This window comes from Anas acuta, chromosome 6, assembly GCF_963932015.1.
Source record: "Anas acuta chromosome 6, bAnaAcu1.1, whole genome shotgun sequence".
Classification (NCBI taxonomy): Eukaryota; Metazoa; Chordata; class Aves; order Anseriformes; family Anatidae; genus Anas; species Anas acuta.
The window spans coordinates 34,783,732-34,800,314 of NC_088984.1; the positions used below are offsets into that span (position 1 = coordinate 34,783,732).

A 16,583-nucleotide genomic window follows, 5' to 3' on the forward strand; every position below is an offset into this window, starting at 1 on the left:
ATAGGTAAAGATAACAGAATGATTGATATTATGCTAATTGCTTAGGTTTAAATAGGATTAAATGAAAGAAAAAGAGCTACTACACTAGCTAGATCCCATCCTATAACAGATACTGTCAGAGCACGCAGACAACGATGCAATTATTTAGGTAGCACAGTCTGAACACTTGAAAAGTTTGAAATAACAGCAATAATGAAATGAAAGCTTTTACAGTCTCATTTTCCCCCTTATCTCTTTGGAAGGGAGCTGCTCTCAATTACAGCTTCACCCTCAGGGAGGCTATTAGGTCGTATAACAGTAAGGAATGTATTTTTCTATGGTTAAGTCTTAAAATTAAAGAAGCATTTAGCTTCCTTCCTTGTCAAGGATAGAATAAATTATAGTAGTATTTATAATCTGGATGTCCCCATTTCTCATTTGCTATGTTTTAAAAGTCACATATAATAAATTACCAACATGACAGACAGGAGAGCATAGTCACCACACTTGTGAAATAACAACTCCACCTATCTCTCCCATGTTTTAAAAGAAAATATTTCAGATTTCCTTAGGTTGTTAACTACCTTCATCTTCTGGTTTCCTTAACTTACTAAATGCTTTCTGTTAAGCTCAATGAAAGCAAATATTAATGTTACTATACAAAGCTCTTTTTAACAAATACATATACAGTACATTCACTTTTCCAAGCTTCCAGTAACATTGAGGAAAAGAAGTAAAAGTGGCCTAGTAGGAGAGCTGAAACGAAATAAGTTAATAAAACAACCATCTTCCCTTACCAATTGCTGGGATGCTCTAATCTTCAACACTGATGGTAATCAAGAGACAGAACTAATACACAAATAAGAAAAGCTCCTCCTCCCATGTAGGCACAAAAAAAAAAAAACTGTTTTTTTTTTTTGAATTATTAAGTTCTATATGGACCGACTTATTGTCGTGCACTAAATTCAGAAGACATGCAAGAAAAACAATGTCAGGAAAAAACAAGGAAAAACTTTCTTCACTAAGAAAACAAGCAAGGAGACAAGGCTAACCACAACACATCCAGCAGCAGTGTTTTCACCAAGGATACAGGCCCACAGACCTGAACACTGAAAGAAAAGAAATTTACAAGAGAAAGTGAGAGCAGAGAAGAAAAAAGAACAACAAAAAAATACTTTGAAGAAATCAAACAGAAGAAATTATACATACACAATATATATACATAAAATCCATAAAGACTAAAAGAAATACATATAACTTATTGCAATAACATCAATAAATCTATGAGACAAATACATAGCACCATGTCAAAACAAAAGAACATCACAAAGCCCAAGCAAAAACAAACAAATAAACACACTTATCTACAACTCAAAAATAGAGCTTCTAATAGCTTGGAGATGGATCTTAAACAGATTTGTGCTGAGGGTGTGTGTAGGTGGAGAGCCCAGGATATCTAATCTGAGCAATTAAGGCCTATTGGTACACACTGGGCCTTGCAAATGAGTTAGTTGAAGCTGATATGATTCCTTGAGGTAGAGAATAATTGGCTAACCTGCATGTTTCAACACAGCTAGATAATGTCTTCCCTGAGGAAATCATTGATTACTCTTACTATACTTGGGTTGTCACAGTTATTACTAGATTTTCTCTGGCTTATAGGAACTTATTCATAAATGGCATAGTCATTTCTTTAAGTTTCCAAATAAAGCTGAGTAAAAGAAGTGAAAATACACAGCAAGGTAGGAGTCCTGAAAGGAGGCACATGACACAGACAGATTCTTAATGATATGGCATGTGTATGACTGGTTCAAAACATTTAAAAAAAAAAAAAAAAAAGAAGTTACAACTAGAACTGCACATTCTCCTTTTTGACAATGACAAAATTTACATTTGTTTACGGTCAAGTGAGTAGATCACAAATGTTGAAATGTTAAATGTTGAAAACTGCAGTAGCAACACCTGCTCTCAGGAATTTTCATATATGTTCATCCACCAAACTGAACATTTAGAAGGATATTTAAGAAATTTCTTCTGAATGGTGGTATGCAACAACCTTCTTATTTATGTAATCTGCTTCAAAATAAATAAATAAATAAATAAATGGTCACGCTTCAATTTATGATGGATCTGATCATTCTATTGTTTAAAAGAAGAAAAAAAAATCTCAGAGAAAAAATGCTCACACTTTCAAATCTAAGATAGTTAACATTCATTTTCAATCCGATGTGGAAATGCTATCACCATTGTGACAGAGCAAGGCTAACCATAATGTAACAATATCACCGCATTATATAGTACCACATCAGACCTATACTCCTCGTTGATCTGTGAGGGTCTAATCAAATAGGAAACAGCGTCTGCAGTATGAGGTAAAGCGACAATATTTATTTCTTCCAAAATCTCTCAAAATCTTCCTGTAGGGCACATTCTCCACACACTGCACTGTCTCTAAGAAAGGTCTGTTTCTATATATTGAGAGTACCTCCACAGAAATACTATGGCAGTTACAGTCAGTTTATTTTGGAAAAAAAAAAAAAAATCCTGAAGAATTTATTCATTAAAAACAATCTGATGATCTTTTATCACCAGTAACTTAGCATTTAAAACATGGTTTCTTCTGATGGATGAGAGTGCTTGGATCTTAGGCCTTATTACTTTTAATATATTTAAGTGTATGTGTGTATAGTAGCATGATAACTTATGTAGGACAAAATCAACTTAAAATTATAAAACCATTAAAAGAACTAAAGAAAAAATGGACAATAAGTTTAGAACTATTTATAAAGTATGAATGTAGAAATCTGTGTACAGAAATCATCCTGGAATTATTTAATCTTCTTTTGTCATAATTTACATTGTATACCTGAGTACCTGTTTCTACCAGTTTCTATCTTATGCATCAGGAATGATGACTGTGACAATTTTTCAAAACAGCAGCTCCTTGTTCTGTTTCAGCCATTACAATCTATATAACTTTGCTAAATGAAAACATGACCTTCTCTAGAGAACAGACAATAGGTGTTCCACTACCCAGTCAAAATTAAGTGAAATTGTTTGAAGGATCCTTTCTTTGTTCAGCATTATTATAGTGTTTGTCAGAAATACTTTATAACACAACCTTCAGTGTTTTTCCTTATATTGCAGTATTGCAGTGATATTCTTTTTTTTTGTTTGTTTTGTTTTTGTTTTCATTTAAGTCCTACAGAGAAACTGGTCAACCTGTGCAGGTCTGGTTTGAGAAGAAAAACTTTTTAAACAGACTTCATATCAAGTAGCAGTACTCTTGCTGGCAAAATAGACTTCGTGTAACCACAGGAGTTCTCCATTTCTATTACACTGAACCTACAACTTGCACTTTTAATGATCTTATTCAAATAGCATGAGAAAGAAATGGCATGTCCAAATAAACCATCTTTGTACAGTTACAATTAGAGTGAAAGATAATTGAAACAGTCTGTTAAAGGATAATTTTGGGGGGTTTGATTGTTTGTCCTTTACCACTTTTCCCTTATTATAACAAAGCCTCATTAAACTAAGTAGTCTTAAGCATGAAGGAAAAGCTGAGTCAATCAATAGAAGCTTTTCAGAACAGCAGAAAGCAGCATAACTTTTAGTTAAGCCTTGTTTCAGTGTAGTGCTCAGCTCAAAGAAATGTGGATATTTAATTAAGCAAGTGGAGAAGAGAAGAAAGAAACCTCTTGTAACTTACTCCCAAGAGACTGCGAGTAACTACAGGGAACAATTAATATACGTGGCTTTAAGTTTTAAAAGGTGAAATCTCAAGTATTGATTAGTAAGTATGTAATAGGAAGAAGGCATTCAAGAGAAATATTGGGTACAATGGGTACAAGACCAGTAAAACAATTTACACCAAAATACTAGTATGCAGACTGGCATGGTGCAATATAATAAAAACACTGACCCTTTAAGATTTCAACAGGTTTTTGGTAAGTAATGTCAGAGGCCTCAGTGCACTAATAGGTCCTAAATGCCCTAACCAGCCACATCTGGGGCCTCCTCTGAGCAGCTCATTTAAGCTCAAGGATCTGTGCTAGCCAGGTTTCTGAAGGACTGCATGGTATTATTAGGAGGATTATGGGCCTGGTTTATGGCACTGTTGTGCCTGGTGATTACTATATCTGCTGTTATTGTTTGCTACTGGTACTGTGGGATTGTGCTGTTGTGGTGAGGTTTGCCTATATAGTATTTAGCCTTTCCGTAAAAAATTTAAATATTAGATATTGTATGGGGGGGGAGGGTGGAAGGATGTATTAGCTGAACTGGTGTCCAAAGACTCCAGAAAGCATACCATAAAAGAAAAAGATACATTTTTAAGTAGACTGCTTTTCCTGTATGAAATAAAAAAGTAACAGAGGTAACGGTAACCTTCCATCATGAAGTCATGCCCGTAAAAGGAGAGACATTGCATATTCTTGAAGGAAGGGAAAAATAATTCACTATAGACCAAAAAAGATAGTAATAATTGCTGCAATGCTTCATGTAATTTATGAAGGATAAATTTTATAGTTCCTTATTGTGGGCTGTTAAGTAAGTAAGCAGATTGTAAAAGCATTTTTTGTCCTGCTTCTGAGAACTAAACTCACCTTTCCCGGGATGATGGGAGACAGTTAGCGACTCAGAACAATTTATATTTCCTTTAGAAGGTGCTAAACATTTCTTTTCAGCTATATATAGTGTTAAAATAAAATAGTCTTATCTGATAAATGTTAAATTTTTTGACACTTTACTCATTTAAGGATAGGTTACAATAAACCAAGATAAATTTTCTAAGTATAATTCTTATCTAATGGCCTCTCAGGGAAAAGAAGAAAAAATTGAAAAGCTATTTCAGTGCCACATTTCTGATCTTAAATAGGTGATCTTGACTTCCATGGCTACTTGATCAAACCAATTTCTTTGAGAAAGGTATGCTATTCTAGAAACTTTCAGTATTCTTAAGTGATAATGAAAGGATATCTATGGAACATTTTGCCCCGAAACTTTTTAGTTAGAGATGTCTGTGAGTATCAGGTGAAAAATCAAAGTATTTCTTTTATTCAACTTCTCGGTTTACTGAAGCTTAAAGAATGTCTTGCTTGTTTGTACTTGGGTGATGCATTGAGACTATTTTTGTGTGCAGACAGACTTCAGATGGGCTGCAACAAGCTGTTGGCTATTGTCTGCAAAGTCTAAGCATTCAGTTAAAGATGCATTTAACTGTGCAAAGGAAGATTTTAGATTGGAAATAAGCGAAAAGTAAATCATTCTGCTCAAATGCTATATTAAATAACTCATGCATTAATGTCACAACTCTACCTTCAAATATTGATTTTACAGGGAAGTTGACATGTTATGGGAAATGTTTTATAAATGTTTCTCAAAGTAAAACAATGTTCCTTCTCATGCATTTTTTTTTGTTTGAATCCTGGGTTTGGCTTGGCAAACTGGATCCAGGGAACTGTTTTGTTTGTTTTGCTTCTGGCTTTATGGCCTTAATATTGCTTTTTACAGAAATGCAATAATTAAAAGCACATTGAAAGGCCTGGTTAAATACAGCATAAAGGTACTACAACAACATGATACATTGCATATCTTGTTTCAGAAACTAATTAAAACATGTTTTGCTGATGTGATGATGTATTGTGTGGTAACTAACCCTGAAAGCATGCTATCTCTCTGCCTAGCCTCCAGCACCTTGTTAGTTCCCCTGTAGACTGATGGCATCAGAAGCTTAGGAACTGAGTAGTTGCTATCAGGCATATACTTGTCTTGATTCTATTACCCCATTTTCAGTTTGGTCAGGTCTCACAACATGAATGTAGATTAAGATTTCATAGCTATTTCATTGTCAAATGACACTTCACATATTTGCTTTTCAAAGCTTCTATCAGCAAGAAGATATTACAATGTGCTTGATAACATCTGCAGTGCTGACAGTAGCAACAACACTCTCCCTGCTAACCACCCCCAAGAACATGACATCTCCAGCAGTAGTTTTCAGGCTGTTATGATGGATGGCAGTAGTTTTGTGTGCCCTGCTATATGGGACAGGGGTAAGGCATGGTGGGGAGATGCCGTGATGCAGATATGAGGATGAAGGGGAATTTGACTACTGAGCTGCAGCTCTGAATGTCAGAGAGAATTAAGGCAGCAGAAAAAATTATGTCAAGAACTCTATTTTCTTAAGCTATTTTAAACAGAAAATATTAAACTTAACTCCTTTTTATTACCTGGCTACCTTACAATGACCTGTGCTTGTCAAAAAAAGTCAATTACAGTGGAAAAGTATTGCACTTGTATAATACTTGTAATGCAGCCTTGCAGTAGACAGTTCAAAAAAAAAAAATCCGCAATTTATTCAGATAGTTAAATCTATACACTAGTAAATGCAAAGTATTAAAAGCTGTATGGAAGCATGAAAAATGTTCAAATGCCAAATTTTGGTTGTTTTCCTGTTTTGAAAGAATTTTATGGTCTCCCACTGAGATAATGTTGAAAATCTCTACTTTAACCCTGAAAAACAGATGGTAGCATTTTTAAGGAGGAGGAATTTTTCATTTTCATAGGGACAAAAACAGATGTAGGAAAGACTTGATCTATTTAATTTCATGTAACAGCTATGTATTTAAGTGAAAAATAGTGGAGCAGAGGGCATAGTTAGAGCTTTGTGAATTGGATGTACTTTCAGTGTGTGAAAAGCATTTAATTTCAGATTGCATTGTGGAAGAACATTGCTCTCCATATTTCTTCTGTTTACCTTCTTCCCAACAGTGTTCACTTCTACTGAAGCTTGCATTTGTATCTATTAAGTGAACTGCAGCTGAAGGGGGTATGTGTGGCAGGTTTGAAGAACACCTCTAGAAAGAAAGGTTTAAAAAAGCAAAAATTAACCTGTTGACAAGTTTTTCTAGTCCATAGATATTTATATTGAGTTTTTGTAGATCACCTTGCTGTCTGACAGCAAGATCTATGGACCTTTAGGACTAAAGTTTGCTGGTGCAACTTCCTTGAATTCGTATTGCCTGCTTCATTCTCAATGTTACTGATGAATCATTCTTTTAGTGCATTTTGTGCTATCAAGAAATGAGCTTAATGCAATTATCTCCTGTGACACATATTGCCCATTATGGGGAGCTTTCAATGTGAAGAAGAAAGTTCACTTTGCTCTGGCATTCAGTGATATTCTCTGTAGTTTCAGTGGATTGGCATCTGTACCAGGTAGGAGAATAAGTATTTATTGTGAATTTGTCTCGTTATTTTAGTTTTCCCTACAAAATTCTTTTAATCTCTGAAAAATTTTGGATGGGTACCACATTATATAAATTCATGTAATAATTTGATTTCTGAAATGTGTAAAACACACCATAAAACAACTTCAGTGATACCAAGTTGGTATTTGGTTGCTCTGCAAGTAATCTTTCTTTTTCTGATTAAAGAATATATGTAGCAAAATGCGACTTTGTGGCTGTCTTCATTTTACTAAAACAATAGAAACCTGACCTATGACATACTGACTTCCACGGTCACAAATTGCAGTCATAGCTTGATAAATGAAGCTAAAAAGATTAGTTTCCAGAATTCATTGTGGGTCTAATGCACTCTAATATTGTACCTTTTGAAGTATTTATTTGGAAGGAAGAATTTCTTCCCTTTTTCTCCCCTGTAAATAAAAATGCCAGTCTCAATTAGGCCTTACCTGCATCTTGAACTGATAGCAGTATCACTGCAAAGTAACTGCAGAATTCTATCTACTGTACACTGCTTATATTATTAGGCTAGAAATAAGTTACCAGTGAACTGTGCTCTGTATTTCAAGTTTCTGTATGTAGACATGTCCAAAATCTCTACAGAAATAAGGTGAACTTCAACAGTGTTTGAGTTTACCAGTGCTGAGGTAATGGGGTAAGGTTCAGAATAAAAACCCAGCAGTGATGTTTATCAGGTGGATTTTTAAAATAGAAGGGGACAACGTGAAGCTGAAGACTAGCAGGTAGCTAGCCATAAAGTCCAATAAGCTGAGAGCATGATGCCCAATAAGAAGTGGTACAATTAATGGCTGCTGTGGAGTAAATGAGGATCTTCACTACTTATTCCCGGTTAACCTTCTCAGTACTTGGTTCATTTTATCCTGATGGGGTCAGGATTTGACCCAGGGCAAGACCTAACTGTTCCATAAGAATGTCTACCACTACGAACTTAAGCTTTATACTATTTTGAAAATAAGAATTCTCACAGACAAATGGCTTGCAGTATGAATTAACATGTTTGCAGTTTCAGTCAGATCACACATTTTAGGTTACTTTTCCAAAGAATCTGCATCTTTTGACCTCTTCCCAATTCTCTTGCCTTTTCTATTGCTTGAACCTTGGGCCCATTCTAACCAAATGTAATAAGTGAAAATATTTTTAGCCACTGTAAGCTTCACTAAAACATATATGAGGAGACAGATGGGAGAAACCTCAGTTACAAGAAAAACTGAGTTCAACCACACTAGGGGGGGAGGGAAGGGGATGAAATGGCATATGATATCCATATGGTGTATCAGGTTTCAAGGCTTACACAGTATTTAAACTACTTGTAATTTAGACTAAAGCAAAAATGTGAGTGTCTGATAATATATGAAGGAACGGGCAGCATAGATCAGGCTCCCCTAGCATAAACACTAAATGAGGCACGTGGGCAATGACCAATATTATTCCTTCAGCAAAATATTATGGTTGGAAAAAGAGTTGGCTTGCACAGGGGACACAACTGTGTCCCAATAATAGTTGCATTTTCCTGCAAGTGACTGTGTTCTAGTCTGTCTTCCTATTTTTTTCCCTGGACTGACTATAATGGTTATCAAGCTCTCCAATAGTCCACAAAGCAAGCTAAATGTGCAATATATTCCTCCTACCTTCCTTAAATAGGTTCCTCTTCAAGGAGAAGCTTTTCTTCAGAAAGCACAACACAAATTGGTAGGGAAAATAAAACAAAAAAAATAAAACACCAAACCAACCCGTTCTCTTCAATTTAAAACCAAGTCACAACATCTAATGTGTCTTGGGAGGACCTTGTATAACTAAGATGTGTGTGTTTTGACTGTATTAGCTGGCATATTTCATTGACTGAAAAGTTCGTGTAAAGTGAATTTAAACATTTCTGACTCCATTTATGATGTAGTTGGCAGTTCTATTTTCTTACTGAAATTCTATCATTTCCTTCCACAGAGGAATAATCAAAGACAGGTGTTGTTTTTTCATATCAAATGTATGCTTTTTTTTTTCAAAGAGACAGACGGAAAAGTGATTACTTCTGTAGGAAAAACATGTCCTGGAAAGGTGCATATTTCTCTATATTTTACTTTTTTTTTTTTTTCTTTTCCCTCTTGTCTACTTGATAATCATGATCTGTGTGTTTACATGATATCTTGATCTACTCTGGAAAAATGTCAGAATTGTTTTCTGGAGCTACAACACAATGACAGTTTTATCAATCTTTTCAAATTCCCCTAGTGTTTTTCTCCAGGGCTCTTGCTCAGTTTTACAGCTGTCAAAAAACTAACCTGGAGAGCAGGGAGGAGTAAAATTTTTTCTTAGGCTTAAAGAAAAACTGTCTTGGCACCTCTCCAAGTTAGTTCACATCCCTATCATTTCAAAAACTGAAGAAGTAATCTCATCTCTACTTCGTTTAAATTACACGGAACCCATTTCAGAAATCTGAGCAAGGATGGATCATGCCTGTGCCCAGAAGCAACTGTGTTCACTTTTGTTTTGCATTGAAGTGAGTGGAGCTATTCCATCTCTGCTCTGCAGTCACCTTTATATTTCAGTGTTCAGTATAAAAACCTATGCCAAATGATGGAGAAAGAAGGGGAGAGGGGGGGAAAAAAAAAATTTGATATACCAGAGAAAGTTAAATAGGTTACAAAGGCATGAACATTTGCATTAGAATTTATTAAGAAAATTCAATATATAGCTGTGCACCTTTTCCAGCAACATAGAATCATCCTTCAAGTCAGAGCTTGTTTCTTGTTTGTTTTGTTTTCCTCTTAGAACACCATCCAGAGCACAGGAATAGAGCAAATACCTTTTTCTCCAGTGTTGGGCTTTCCCTTTTCCCACCAGGATTTGGAAGGTTGATGATGCTTGCTCCAAAAGGGATGGGTCCATAATATCTAGGGAAAGAGAATTTTATTGGCTCCAGATCTTCTTTGCAACAACAGTATCCAAGTATTACAAGCAACAGTTCCAGATATGAATAACAAATATAATTTAGATTAACCTATGGCAGCACAATATGCATCAATGGGTAACTCTTAATTTGTTTGCTGAATTAGTCAAAACAGTCCACATGCTGAACTAACATATCCACTCTTTTTTCTAGTGTGTGAGTAGACAGAACAATATTTTTTTCTCCTCCCCATTAGGAGCTTTCAGTGATGTAGAAATATCACATTATTCAGACTTCAGTTATTTATTGTTGTATCATGCCTGATCAATTCATGTTTATTTTACTATCATCAAATTAGATATCAGGTGAGACAAAAGTAATAGGCATGGGAACTATCTTGTTTTGGTGTTGCGTGCCTACTAAGGCTATCCTTCACAGGCTAGTGAGGTTAATTTGCAGCAAGGTGCAACAGTAGATTAATAATTATCTTAAAGGCTTGCTGCCTCTTTGCTACGAATTTGCAATGAAAATATCCTGCCAGCTTCCAGAGGCAGGTAAAAAACCTGTATATAAATTGATTATCATCTGTGAGATGACACCTACTACGAGGAACAGATGAATGAGTTTTATTTCTGTGTATTAATCAGGTTCATGACAGCCATTTGTATGCAGGATTTTCACTTTGACACCCCTTTGACACTTTGTGTAAACTGCTATCTTCAGTCCTTCTCTTGCCCAGGCGGAAAACAAGTGACAATCCAGAGGAACCATCATTTTTCAGGCCTTCAGTAGACCAACATGATACGGAATATAAACCTTCCCTTGTAAAGTCTCACCAAACAAAGCAGAAAAGCCTCTGAAGTATATCTGCAGTCCAGTTCACTGAGCAGATAATCCAATTTGTTTTTGTTTTTGTTTTTCCTGCTTTCTTTTACCACCCCCATCATCCTGCTGAACTGCTTCCTGAGAAATCATCTGCACTTGACTATGCTTAGTTTCTGTGAGGATTTTTTCACACCAGAAGGAGCAAACACCATTAACAAATGTAATTGACATGAAAATAAGTTACAGGGGCTTGAAAGGGAGCTCAGGTAAGTGAGGGGTCACTATTTTAACTGTAGATAAAATTTCCTGTGCACATGTTGAAAGTGACTTGCAGTAGGACTTGGACTTTTTGGTGTTCACCAGCGTAATAGACAGTTATTGGTATAAGAAAGAATTAGAAATGATCACACCAGCTGATTGTCCGCACAGTAAGACTAATGTGGGACTTCTTTGTATTGTAGAAATAGCCTGTAATTCTGCATTTCAGAGGTATTTTCAACAGTTTAACTGTATATATCTAAATATGTAATCATTTTCCCTATTTCTTGATCTCTGGAGTTTTGCTAATACTGCAACTGGTAGTGGAAAAAAAAATCTATGTAAGCCTAGGACACAAGGAGGTAAATCATTCAAATGGTATAATATGAAGACACACAATTTCCAACCTGTACAACAATGATCTAAAATTAACACAGTGCTTATCTCGTAGTTTTCTATTTGCATGCAATTTAGGAAAAGTAGCGAGACATACCTCAAGAAATATATAATAGTGAATGCAATTTGTATGCAAATTTACAGCACATGTTTCTGTTTAAGGTAAATGTTGCTTTAATCAGTTCTGCAGTGGTGGAAGTATTATTCAAATCAGTTTTAACATGGTGCAGGTGGCTTTCCAGGCATAGCCAGTCTATCTTGCAGTCATATAATGAAAAGCAAGGGCCATGACTTCACCTATGCTTTGGACCTTTCTGGTGTATTTTAGGTTGTTTGACACTCTGAGGCTATGAAGTAGTAGATTCTAATATTGTTAAACGCACTTTTTTCTGTGTTAAGTTGGACAGAAGGGACTTGTTTCTGTAGGCAATTTTTCTCCATTTTTTTTTTTTTTTTTAAAGGCTAGTTCTCACCAAGTTTCCTTCTTGTAATGTAGGGAAAGCATAACATACTGTATCTATTTTAATAGGGCACACAAATATAATCATGTAAAAAGGAAGCAATGTTTTAAGGTTCATCTTCACTTCTTATAGTGTATGGTATATAGCCAAAAAAAAAATCATATGATTTATATGTAACTTTTAAGGGTTCAGTCCTGCTGCCAAACAAATTAAGGGCCTTAGCTCTTTTGTGTTAATCTTGTAGAATTTGAACTGAATAATGCACACAGTTGTGATTGATAATAGAAAGGTTTCTTGTTGTCATTTGCAACATAATCGCGTAATAGTATGTATTAATTTCTACCATTGTAAAAGGTAAAACTCAGTTTTGTTTTATTTATTTTTTTAACAATTAGGAACTCCATTGGACTTTTTATTAGTTCTAATTCTAAAACAAAGTATGTGAACAACTTGCTTCTTGGCAGTTATATGCACGCTCAGAGAGCTGACAGATGTTTGTAGCATACACTTACGTATTATGTAGTGCTTTCAACATATTCAGCTGAAAATTCGTAGATCTTTACTCCTCAGTGTCCTCTTGTTGTCTTTAGGACACTTCTCATGCTTGCTATTACCCTACAGCTGAACACAGTTCTGAATGACCACCTCATTATTTAAAGTTTGTTATGGCACACAAACTCAGTCATAACAGGAATACATTTCCAGCAAGATTTTAGTGTCCCTGTTGGTAACAAATGCTAAGACAATGTGATAAAATACCACTAGTCAATTCACTGTGTTAGATGTGCTCCTGTCAGATTTGGTCTTAAAGGTCAGCTTCTTATGTATAGATTTCAATCCTCAGTTAATTTTCCTGATTCTTAGAATGAATTAATTAATATTTTACCCAGCAGGTTCAATCAAAAAAACACTGTAGATGACCTGTCAACTTTCAAACTGTTCAGATTTTAAATATACACAAGCTTCATTATTTTCTACATCACGTCTTTGCTGCTTCTTCCTTTGTTATGAGTTGATGTATACTATGAATTAAAAAGGAGGAAAACTCTGCCACCTTGCCTTTTCTTTTTTTGAGCAGGAGTAGCCTTGCACAGATTATCAAACACCTTTGTTATTTAAATGCAAGCCAAGTTATGTGTGTGTGTGGGGGGGGGGGGGGGGAGGGGGGAATAACCTATTTTGATAAACTTAGAAAATTCTTATTCTTTTCTCCATGTACACTCTGTTTCAAGGTGGAATTACCCTTTTTTTTCAGACTCTTGTTTCTAACAGAAGCCTAAATAGTTTTGTTTTCAGCAGAACATTCCTGCTTCTGCTTATATCAGATCTTCCTTCAACACTGCTGGCTGGAAGACTGGATAAATTTCATATAACAAGCTAGCTTGAAAAGCTCTTATCTATTCTTGGGAATTAAAATGGGCAATTTGGTTGTTTCAAGATTTTATTTATTTATTATGAAATGTTCCTAACCAAGGACATTAAAGTACCTCTACTTTAAACTGCTGACTTGCAACTGTGGTTGCCTTTCCTTTGGAATTTTTCCTTTTTTCTAACAAAAATATTTTTGCAGCAAAGTAAATCTACTCTTTCTGAAAACAGCTGTTTTAAGTTGTGATTCTGTGTATTTCATGTCTGTTTTACTATACTTCTGTTAAATGTTTAAAGTTTCTTTTGGAAATGAACACATGGACCTAAGCAATATTTCTGACTGCTATTGATGTTAGCTTTCTACAGACTTGAGTCTTTAAAGCCACGCTGTTTCTCATGTTTCCTTTTTCCCTATTATTATTTTTATAATGCTTTTTTTTGTTTGCCATATGAGAAAAATAAACAGGCAACAGAACCTCTCTGTTCTACTGCTCATATGCTGAACACATACAGTCTTTATGCACTATGACTGGGACATAAAATCCAGCTGGTGTTGATTTCAATAAGGAGACATTAATCAAACTTCCTTCATTTTTAATAAAATTGCAAAAGACTGCTCCCAACTGCATTGACACTGAAGATGTCTCCAAAACAATGAAACTGTAATAAGATGGCAAAAAATAGCTCTGTCATTAAGAATGCATTTTTTAAATGTATAAACTTTTAACAATTGAATGTTCCTTGGCACAATGTAGCATAGCAAGATTCAAGAGGAAGGGACATGCAGTGATGTAACGCATGCTGATAACAGCTATGATATAAAAGTACATGGTGATCTAAATAAGCCTTAGCTTCGCATACATTAGCATGACTTTTTTCTTGTGGAAACCATGTTAACCTATGAAGTTTGTTTTCTGTAGCTCTCTTATTTTTTAAGGTCACAATTTAAAAAACTTAGACTAGATGAAAATGGGGATGGTGGAGAGCTGCAGGAAACAGTCGTGCAATATCAGGGTACAGGCTAAGTGATACTCTTATCTCATAGTTTTTTAATAATATGGATTAATGATCCTCAGAGAGGGAAGCATCAATTCATTTTGCTGCTGAACATAAGATCTTTGCTCTAATAAGCTCTATCTGTAAACAGTCGATGCATAACCCATCAGTAAATTATAACCCACAGCTTGAAATTTCAGTAAGTTTCATTGTCTCCTTTGGGTCACTTGCTATGGCAGTTTTCATTTCCTCTTTCTTTTCCTACCTTTTTTTATTGGTTGGTTGTTTCTCCCCCAGAGTCCTCTTTACTGTTTTCTCCAATTTGTCTTATGTATTTTCATAAGAATTGTTTTCTGTATATCCTTAACTTACGGGTACATGGAGTAATTGGACTCCATTCATCTTTCTTGCCTCTTCTTGCTGTTTGCTGTCCTAGTTGTCCCAATCAATTATTTTTAAAATCCTCCCTTCAAACAGCTGAGAAAGCCAAAATGAACCCTATATTTCTAGGTTTCTCTTCAACACGGGTATTTGTAAATAAACTTGCAAAAAAGGCCTCACAAACAGCTCAGCTGGCATAATTAAAAGTGAGGAAAGAGGTATCTAAGGGCGAAGAAGGGAAGTTATCCTTTAAAACATTTTTTCAATCAGAAATTATCCAAGGAATTACATCATTTTCTTTGACCTTTTGTGCATTATTTAAATTGCAGCCGTGGAACTTTTACTGGGGGTGTTTCACTTTGTTTAGTTTTCTTTCAGTTCTAACAATATATTAAAAATGTATCCATGTGGTATCCATTTTTGGCATTGTTTACTACATCTAAACCCAAGTGTGCAATACTTCTAGCTAATGAGCAGTATAGATTAAGGGCAGATGTTTGTTGTAACCATCAGATTGGCATTCATCTCATAACAGCATGTTTAATCTGTGCTGTATGTTTACTTCTTGGTGTGTTGGTTGTCATGTAGTTGTAGTACTTCCATGTTGCTTTTGTGTGTGTTTTTGCTTTTTATTATTTTTTAAAGCCTCCATCTTGTACCCATCAGACTTGTAGAAAATGGGAACTGGTAGTGTTTATCAGTGCCTCATGCCAAGCAGAGAACAAAAGGATGCCTGATTATCCAGAGGGTACTTGAGGGTGTGAATCAACAGGATACAGATTTTTGAACAAAACCAGAATACTTTCCAAACTGAGGAAATGGGATGACAAGTTCAACTTTAGAGACATCTGAGCTCTTCTATTGCATGGTTGTAGAGTAAAAGTTCCAACCTCTCTCTCTACCTTTTTGTCTCAGGTATGAATTCAGGTATGTGCTGGATGGTTTTTTGTTTGTTTGTTTGTTTGTTTTTGCCATAAATTGACAAGTGGATGCATGAATCTCTATTTGGAACAAGTAGGTACTTAGTGCAGCTAGCTTTATTATTTATCCAACCATGTGTGAGACAATTTGGTGCTATGATCTTCTCCCAGGGATCATTTCTGTGCAATTCTGGATGCTTCCAGTGCTGTTTTTCTTGTGCTTTCTGAATCGGTGATATTCAAATTTGAGGGAATATTTATTTGAATGTCACTTATGCTTTGTTGGTTCCATGTTGGATTGTGCAAACACAAGATGGGATTAGAAGGGGGACCAAAACAAAAGGTGGAACAAAGGGCTAACAAAAGGAGGGTTAATATTAAATGACATCTACTAGAAGAACAGGGAATAAAATAAAGAAACAATTTGTGATAATAGAAATAAGGGGGCAGTAACAAACTGAAGAAATAATAAAGACTTGATATTTCTGATACAATATAACAATAAAATTAATTTTTATAGGAACACAATGAAAGAACTTATAGAAAAATATATGACAGAATGATGCAGAATTATATGAAGTCAAAGACAGCAGAAAATGATTAGAAAAAATATTCTAGGAAGAAATATTAAGAAAATACACTTGTAGGGTAGTTACTCTTAATCTACTGACGTTGGTGAATGAATGTATTGCCCTTGCTTCAGTAAGCTATAGAAGAGAGATTGCAGTGGGATGATTAGGAGGTTTTTCCTCAAAGCATTATTTGCTTTGACACATGTAAAATCATGTGCCATATTGGAAAGTTACTTTTTCCTGAATATGAAAAGCTTTGCCATTCTAAATGT

At 35.2% G+C, this 16,583-nt stretch overlaps 2 long non-coding RNA genes across 3 annotated transcripts in view; one reads left to right on the forward strand and one right to left on the reverse strand.

Annotated features, from left to right (window-relative positions):
- LOC137858547 (uncharacterized) overlaps window positions 1-926 on the reverse strand; it is a 139,013-nt gene extending 138,087 nt beyond the window's left edge. For both annotated transcript variants that reach the window (XR_011097821.1, XR_011097822.1), the window contains exon 1: window positions 777-926. This is a non-coding gene — a long non-coding RNA (uncharacterized lncRNA). The remainder of the gene's footprint in view (window positions 1-776) is intronic.
- A 3,127-nt stretch (window positions 927-4,053) lies between these two features.
- LOC137858806 (uncharacterized) lies at window positions 4,054-7,375 on the forward strand. The gene is made up of 3 exons (XR_011098015.1): window positions 4,054-4,167; window positions 4,802-4,908; window positions 5,864-7,375. It is a non-coding gene; the product is annotated as an uncharacterized lncRNA (long non-coding RNA).
- The last annotated feature ends 9,208 nt before the right edge of the window (window positions 7,376-16,583 follow it).